Genomic DNA, 8,453 nt, shown 5'->3' on the forward strand with positions numbered 1-8,453 from the left:
TTAAATTGTCTAGCAGACCAAGAATATAAAGTTTCTAAAAAGGAAACCCAAATTTTGCAACCATCAGTAAAGCACTTAGGCTTTGATATGTCAAATACACAAAGGACTGAATTGTCCCACAGAGGGAGGTCCTAGTCAGAGTGGCAGAACCAGCCACCAAAAATTAACTTAGGAGATTTTTAGAGATGGCAGGATTTTGTCAAATTTGGATTCCAAATTTCATACTCATAGCTAAACCATTATATGAGGCATTGACCAAGAGCCTTGAACTGCTGAATGCAAAAATAACTTCCAAGGTATAAAATGAAAATATTTTGATCTTTGCATATATGAGAGGCAAGGAATCAAACTCGGAGATCTTACCAAGAATCTGGGTGTGGTAGTAAGATTCAGTTGTCAACTTGGCCAGGTGAAAGCACCTGGTTCTGTGGCTGTGGACATGAGCCAATGGTACGTGAACCTCTTCTGCTGCTGATTACATCTGCCGTAGGCGTGCCTGCAGCAATGAATGATGTTGAACTTAATTGGCTGGGGCTTAAATGAGAGAGCTCAACGTAGCACAGCCCAAGCAGCTCAGCATTCCTCATTTCAGCACTCACAGCTCAGCCCAGGCCTTTGGAGGTGCAGAAAGAAATCACCCCGGGGAAAGTGGGAACCCAGAGGCCTGGAGAGAAGGCCAGCAGAGACCACCCTGTGCCTTCCCACGTAAGAAAGAAACTCAGTTGAAAGTTAGCTGCCTTTCCTCTGAAGGACTAACAAAATAAGTCCCCTTTTATTAAAAGCCAATCTGTCTCTGGTGAGTCTCATTCTGGCAGCTAGCAAACTAGAACACTGGGAAACAGCAGGCATCCTGCAGTTTAGTTCTATAAACAACTAGACACCACTACCCAGGGATGACCTGTGTGCCTAGGGGCAGTTGCAACTACATGTAACCTCCTTAAAGAAGTTGAAAAATACACTCTAGGGCAGCCCACTACCATCTATACTCCACATTGTGTTTTGTCATTATTAGAACAAAAAGGTGAATATTGACTCATGCTGGTTGACTGGGAAAATGTCAAGTCATCTTAGTAAGTAATCCAATTATAACATTAAAGAAGCCTTCTACTGCCTAAATCCTGCCACCTTACTCCCGAGTGGAGAAGGAGAAACAATACATGACTGCAATCAAATAATTGATGAAGTATGTTCCAGTCATATAGTGTTCACTGACTATCCTTTAGAGAACCTGTAACTAGAGATGTACACTAATGGAAGCAGCTTCATGGAGCAAGGAATCCTAAAACCAGATGTGCTAAGCAATTTTACAAGGTTCAGCCACACAATGGACAGAACGCATCACCCTCATCAGGGCTTTACAGTTCAGAAAAATGTTATGTCTTTTAACATAGTACATGCACTATGTACTATGATTCAAAAAATTCCTTTGATTGCTTCTCGGCCTTTTGGCTAAGATCAAGTGTAGTATCTGTTCTTATCCATGGATTTTTGGATTAGGGAGATGGAATAGGAGCTTGCTCTGTCCACTCCACAAATCGACCTCGTATTGCAGTACTTCCAGGAACGGTGCACCCCCTCCTCAACTTCGGTGTGAACTGACAGATTTGATTTTTTTCCTTGCTCTTCTGCTTTGCTTCTTCTCTTTACCAGACCGGGGTGTCTATAGCTCTCTTTGTGTTTTTCCTCCTGAGCTGCTTTTATGGTAGTTTCTTCTTCGTCTGTTTCTTTCTTTTTTTCCATCTTTCCTTTCTACTGTCACGTCCTTTATTTGTGGCGATGGCCAACCCAAGTTTCGCGCAAGTGGTAAATAAATGCTAGGTAGTAAAAGAAAAAAAAATTCCTTTGACATAGTACATACACTTGGAGCTATATGGAAAGAGAGAGAGCAACTCACTAGGAAGAAAATTAATATGCATACATTATCTAGCCTCATTAGAGGCAGTTATGCTACTAGAAAAACTAGAAATAATTCAATATTTTGAGCACCAAAAAGGTGATTCAATACAATAAAAGGAAATCAGAAAGATGATGAAAAGCAAAAAAATGCAGCTAAATCTAAAACTCCTTAACTACCAATGGCTTGAAAGCCTGTATAGAGCTGCATGAGCTCAGCTCCAAGTAATCCTTGATGAACCTAAGTCAAACCAAGGAATGGTGATTCCCATGTGGAAAAACATACATGAATGACATTCAAGATTATTCCTTTAAGAGGAAATATTCAACATCCCCATTTGGAGAATTTCTGATATTCTACTAAGCAATTGGGACAACCAATAGGCTGAGCCCTCGATTTTGGGGTTTGCTCCTATGAAACTTATTCCTACAAAGGATAAGTTAAGCCTACTTAAAATTAGGCCTAAGAATCACCCCCAGAGAATCTCTTTTTTTGCTCAGATGTGACCTTTCTCTCTAAGTGAATAAGGCAGGTGAGTTCCCTGCCTTATTCCTCCCACATGGAACATGACTCCTAGGGGTATAAAAAAAAAAATCCCCCTGGCAATGTTGGACAGAACTCCTTGGATGGGTCAGGACCCAGCATCAAGGGATTGAAACAGCTTTCTTGACTAAAAGTGGGGTGAGAGAGGAATGAGATGAAATAAAGTTTCAGTCCTGAGAGATTTCAGAGTGGAGAAGTTATTCTGGAGGTTATTCTGTTGCATTATATAGATATCCTTTCTTAGTTTATGGTGTATTGGAGTGGCTGGGGATAAGCACCTGTGTTCCAGTGGCCTTTAGTTTTGAAAATGATTGTATAAAGATATAACTTTTACAATGGGACTGTGTGATTGTGAAAACCTTGTGTCTGATTCTCCTTTTAAACAGGGTATGGACAGATGAGTAAAAAAAAAAAATGGATAAAAAGTAAATAAATAATAGGGGATATAAGGGATAAAATAAATTGGGTAGATGGAAATACTAATGGTCATTGAGAGGGAGGTGTACGGGGCATGCTATGTATGAGTTTTTCTTTTTTCTTTTTTCTTTTTGGAATGATGCAGAAGTTCTAAAAAATGATCATGGTGATGAAACACAACTATGTGATGATATTGTGAGCCACTGATTGTATATCATGTATGGAATGTATGTGTGTAAAGATTTGTCAAGAAAAGTATTTTTAAAACAAGAGTATCCCTTTAAAACTGCCAAAGATGCATGGATATATGACAGAGAAGGAGAAATTTTAATCCTTTAGTACCTAATGGAAAGTGTTCTCTCCTATTTACATCAAAGTTTTCATTATGGAAGAGACACCATGTATCGATGGCTAAAAGATTATATTATTGGACCAAACATGCTAAAAATCATCCAAAGTTTACTCCAAGCTGATTATGATTTGCCAAAACAACACAAAACCTGGACCAGAACCACCAGTTAAAGCAGTACAAACCAGAGGTTTAATGCCAGGAGAAAACTGGCATATAGACTTTATTCTATGCCAAAAGCAACAGGAAATTTCAAATTTTACTCATCTCTGTAGACATATTTTCAGGTTGGGAAGAGGCATTTCTTCATGGAACTGAAAAAGCCTCTGAAGCAGCTAAAGCCTTCTCAAATAAATTGTTCCTAGATTTGGACTTCTAACTTCTATTGAAAGGGACAATTGGAGTAGTCTTTATAGCAAAAGTCTCACAGGATCGATCCAGATGCTTAGGCATAAATTAGAAACTGCACGCCTCATCTGGACCTCAATCTGCAGGAATAACAGAAAAAATGAACCTCACCTTGCAAGAAGACTACAGAAAACATCTGCCAAGAAACCAACCTTTTCTGAGACGAGGTATTGCCAACTGCTCTGCTAAGGGTTAGAATAGCTCCCAGAAGCAAGCTCCACTTGAGCCCATATGAATAGGGTAAGAGAAATCATTCCTTAAACATCCCTGGATTTGTAATCTTGCAGATAATTATATCGTTAAAGAATTAGAAGCTATAAAATGTATACAGTTGCTAGGCAACACTCTTGGCTATACACCAACATGCTTCTAACAGGCTTCTATTTACTACTGATGTCTCCTTACATTATATTGGTTCAGAGAACTGGGTGCTTCTCAAAAATTGGAAGAAAGAACACTCACAAAGCCAACTAAATGCTAAACAGGGTTGACCTTATAAATTTTGTTTGTCATTCACTCTTCTGTTAAGTTTCAAGGCATGAAGCCTGGATACATCATTCTTGGGAACAAGTAATTCATATTTATACCAGTGACTCACCTCATTCAATTCTTAGAAAGTCAGCAGGTAATCCTGTTCATGAAAACATAGAAGCAGATGGACCCAGGTGACCCAACTCTCAACATAGCAACACCCCCATAGAAGATTTCTCATCATCATGTTACACTTGAAAACCATTAACTAATTTAAAGCCACTTTTTAATAAAAACAATAAAGGATAACTAAGGTAATACTAAATCTAGACTGTTCTGCTTGTCCATGTATTCTTATATATGTTATCTCCTAGATTATGCTTATTGTCTTAGACACTCTGGGCAACATTTACTTGCTTTCCAAGGGTTAGAATGACTTAATTTTTTTAGAAACAAAATATTACCACTATGTACTATTCTTTTTAGTTTTTCATTCTTCTCAAGTATATATGTTTGAACCCTAGTTTCCCCAAGAAGCCTTAGACAGTAATGTCTTTCTCCAATAAGCACATTCCCATGTCTCTTCCATAAATAGATCTAAGTGCTGGGTATGTGCTCAACTCCCACCATTCAGTTTTTCTGGCCTCCCTGGTGGGCTTTACCTTGTTTAGGCAATAGACTGGATAGACTTAAAAGCAATCATAAAACAACAGACACATAGCTCACTTCTCAAGACACATATCTACTCCTTCTCAGTAGATATAACTAATGTTAACCCAGATAACTGGCCCACAAATATTAATGTCTCAGAATATGTAACAAACATTTCATATGAATTGACTGGACAAGTGACCATACAATGAGCAGAACAATTATATAAGCTTACAAACTTAACTGTCGGGAAAAGAGAGAGACACTTGCAACTACAGAAGGTTATGGTATTTTTAACCTCTGGGTATGGCCATTTAAATCAAAAGCCTACTCTTCCCTCACTTTTCAGAAGCAAAGGAATCACTTGCAGCATCATAACCAGGAAATCATTGCCAACAGCAAAATCATTAGAAAAATGGGGTGGACATCCTCAGAGCTATGTCAATAAAGCATTATATTATGAAAAAGTGTATGATTTGGGACTGTTTGTTTGAAAGGGCATGGCATTTATTGGGTAGCTCCAAATGGAACTCAATGGATGTTGGGTACCAATCTATGGCATTGGTTGTCCACAGTCGGGATTGGATAATGTACATTAGGTCTGCCATGGATCCAAGGAACCATTCATAATAATCTACCCCCTGCTACCAACTTACCCTATTAAGAGTCAGATGGACATGATCAGTATTCCATTGTGTGATAGATTCTGGTGTCAACTTGGCCAAGTGATGATGCCCACTTGTCTGGTCAGGCAAACACTGGCCTGACCATTGCTGCAAGGATATTTCACAGCTTGTCAGTAACCATGAGACTGATGTATTAAATCATCAGTCAGTTGATTGCATCTGTGGCTAGTTAAATCTGCAGTCAGCTAAAGCACATCTCCCATCAATGAAGTAATCCAGTCAGTTGGAGATATTAAGGGAGAAGAGAGACTTTTTCACTGCATCTTCAGCCCATGAGACTCTCCTGTGGAGTTCATCCAGAACTGTCATCAGAGCTGCCAGCTTCACTGCCTGCCCTCCAGAGTTTGGACTCTTTCATGCCCATGGTTGCATGACACATCTTTATAAGTCTCATATTTACAGATATCTCCTGTTGATTCTATTTCTCTAGAGAACCCTGACTAATACACATTGGTATGGTCATCTTGCAGTCCTACTCATTCCATCACTAGGCATTGAAGATGACATTATTCTCATTGAAGACATTAATAAATTTTTCTAGGCAATACCTAAATGAGAGCCTCTATAGAATTTCTCTATTAAACACAGAGTTTAATAGAGAAAAACATGCAGTTTTTCAAAACCAATAACTTTAGCAGAGGAGGAACCTGTGCTATAATAAAAACATTATGCTGAAAAATAAAAACAAAAAAATTTAAAAAACATTATGTTGTACCTTTATATCTAACAAACCTGCTAACATTACAACTATATGAACACATATGAAAAATTACATTAATGCCAGAGACACAAACTCTCCCTCATTTGATTTATTTATTTGATTTCCTTCAGGATAGGACCAAGAACCATTTTTGTTTTTTTATTTTTTATTTAGGTATTGCCTAGAAAAATTTATTAATGTCTTCAATGAGAATAATGTCATCTTCAACTACATTATAAACAGGATTATCTATCCTCATTTTAATCATTATTTCATCTTATTCTTTAAGCTGTGTCTCTGTATTTTATCCCAACTTGGTAAAATTAGAACAATTAACAGAATAACAAGCTGGACCAGCCCCATCCCAAAGTACGGAGTACCTTCCACTGTCAGCAAAATAATTAAATTTCTCTGCCACATAATGTCTATATTCTTCCTCAGCCTGAAGCAGCCTGAGTGGGCATCATCCAAAGTTTCCCAAGATTGAGGAATGAGCAGAAGTAAGGGGGATTGAACTGCTGACTTCTGTGGTCTTATATGTAATCATAATTGATAATTTAGCCTATATCCTTTACTTGTGATTGTAGCTGTTATTTTAGCTTATTCCTTTTGCTTGCAAATATAGTTATTTTAGTTTATTGTCTTATGTTAACTGAGTGATTTACAAAACTGATCTAACTCAATGCTAACCCTTACCCCAAATGGCTTTTATTATTTTTCAAGGGCTTCTCTGGCTCATGCTGGCACACACCCTCTAACTACAACTGGGACACAATCAGTCAATATAAGTAAATTTGAATAACATCACAATCTCCAACACCCTTTGTTTAAATCCCATAAAGTCCATAAAATCTTTAGACTCAAGGAGACAGACTTAAGTTTTTTTTAAAAAATGTCCTGTCTCCTTGCTTAGGTACCTTGCAATATAACTCCTTATTTTCTCAAAATCCTGGCGTCACTGCATTGACTTCTGTGTGCATTGGGCAAACAAGTCCATCTGCTTGGAAACAATGTTAGCACTGAGAAATCTGAGAAGAAAAATTATTACCTGCAATAGAATAAATATAGAACATGCTTCCATTGCAGTCAGGAGCAGATGACAGAATAATAACAATGGTTGAGGAATGAAAAGAAGATATATATTGAATCAAGACATACTTATTTAGCTTAGGTACACTTGGCTAACACTTTTGCCAATTCCCTAGAATGCAAAATTAGTCAATATTTGAGCCACATAGCACCATCTGTTCCAGCTTAAAGTAGGGTGCCTTGATGAAAATTACTGTATTTTCACATGAGAAACAGGAATGATGGTAAATCCCTCTTGGTTAATATACCAGTTTCCCATACTGTGTTAGTATTTGAAATGATCATAGGCAATATTTGCTGCAACTAAAGAGAATGCTTTGCAATATATAGAGAACTTAACGTAAAAAGCTGAAAATTAGTAAAGAAAATAGAGATGATCCAAGTAAGTTTGGAAAACAGCCTTTTTAAGGCAAAAAAAAAAATAATAATAACCATGCATAAGCACTGTAGTCTAGTTAGTAAATCACAAAGCGGCGCATGTTAACAATTCAGAACTTGCTTTAGTTACATCAAGAACGAACAAATAAATTCATGATAGATTGTGATGGTTAAGTGTCTTACTGTCAGTGAGAGGTGTAACAGATAAGGAAGAAAGGAAAACTAGAATGAATCCTGTGGTGCTGGATACAATCAGAGACATTGGAATGAACTCAGGTGTACATGCAAATACACATACACACACTCACAAAGAGAGAGATACAGAAATAATTATAGAAATATGTGTATACATATATTAGTTTTTACATGGGAATATGCACATAGCTCCTAGATCTTTCTGCTGAAAGCATCTAGAATCAGTTACACTTCAGTAGCAACAAGCATACCCAGAGACCGCATCTAAATTTTTTTTTTTTTTAACATGGGCAGGCACTGGGAATCGAATCCGGGTCCTCTGGCATGGCAGGCAAGCATTCTTGCCTGCTGAGCCACCATGGCCCGCATCTTAATTCTTAAAAACATTTTCCTATACAAGGAGTTTGGACTTCTTGAGAAATGAGTGGGACATAGAAAATAAAAGTCTGGAGCACCTTGTAATGCCACAAAGTAAGGAAATGCTCAAAAAATAAAAAGGGGGATTCATGTTAAGGGGACTCAGGAGGTTTGCTCATATGAAATCTATCCCCACAAAGGATAAGTTAAACCTACTTAAAATTAGGCCGAGTCACTCCCAGAGAAACTCTTTTGTTGCTCAGATGTGGCCTCTCTCTCTCTCTCTCTCTCAGCCAATACGGCAAGCAAACTCAC

The 8,453-nt window shown here is 37.8% G+C and overlaps 1 pseudogene; it reads left to right on the plus strand.

Annotated features, from left to right (window-relative positions):
* The first annotated feature begins 1,429 nt into the window (after positions 1-1,429).
* Positions 1,430-1,577, plus strand: LOC143649017 (U2 spliceosomal RNA; annotated as a pseudogene).
* Positions 1,578-8,453: the final 6,876 nt, after the last annotated feature.

This window comes from Tamandua tetradactyla, chromosome 10, assembly GCF_023851605.1.
Source record: "Tamandua tetradactyla isolate mTamTet1 chromosome 10, mTamTet1.pri, whole genome shotgun sequence".
Taxonomy (NCBI): Eukaryota; Metazoa; Chordata; class Mammalia; order Pilosa; family Myrmecophagidae; genus Tamandua; species Tamandua tetradactyla.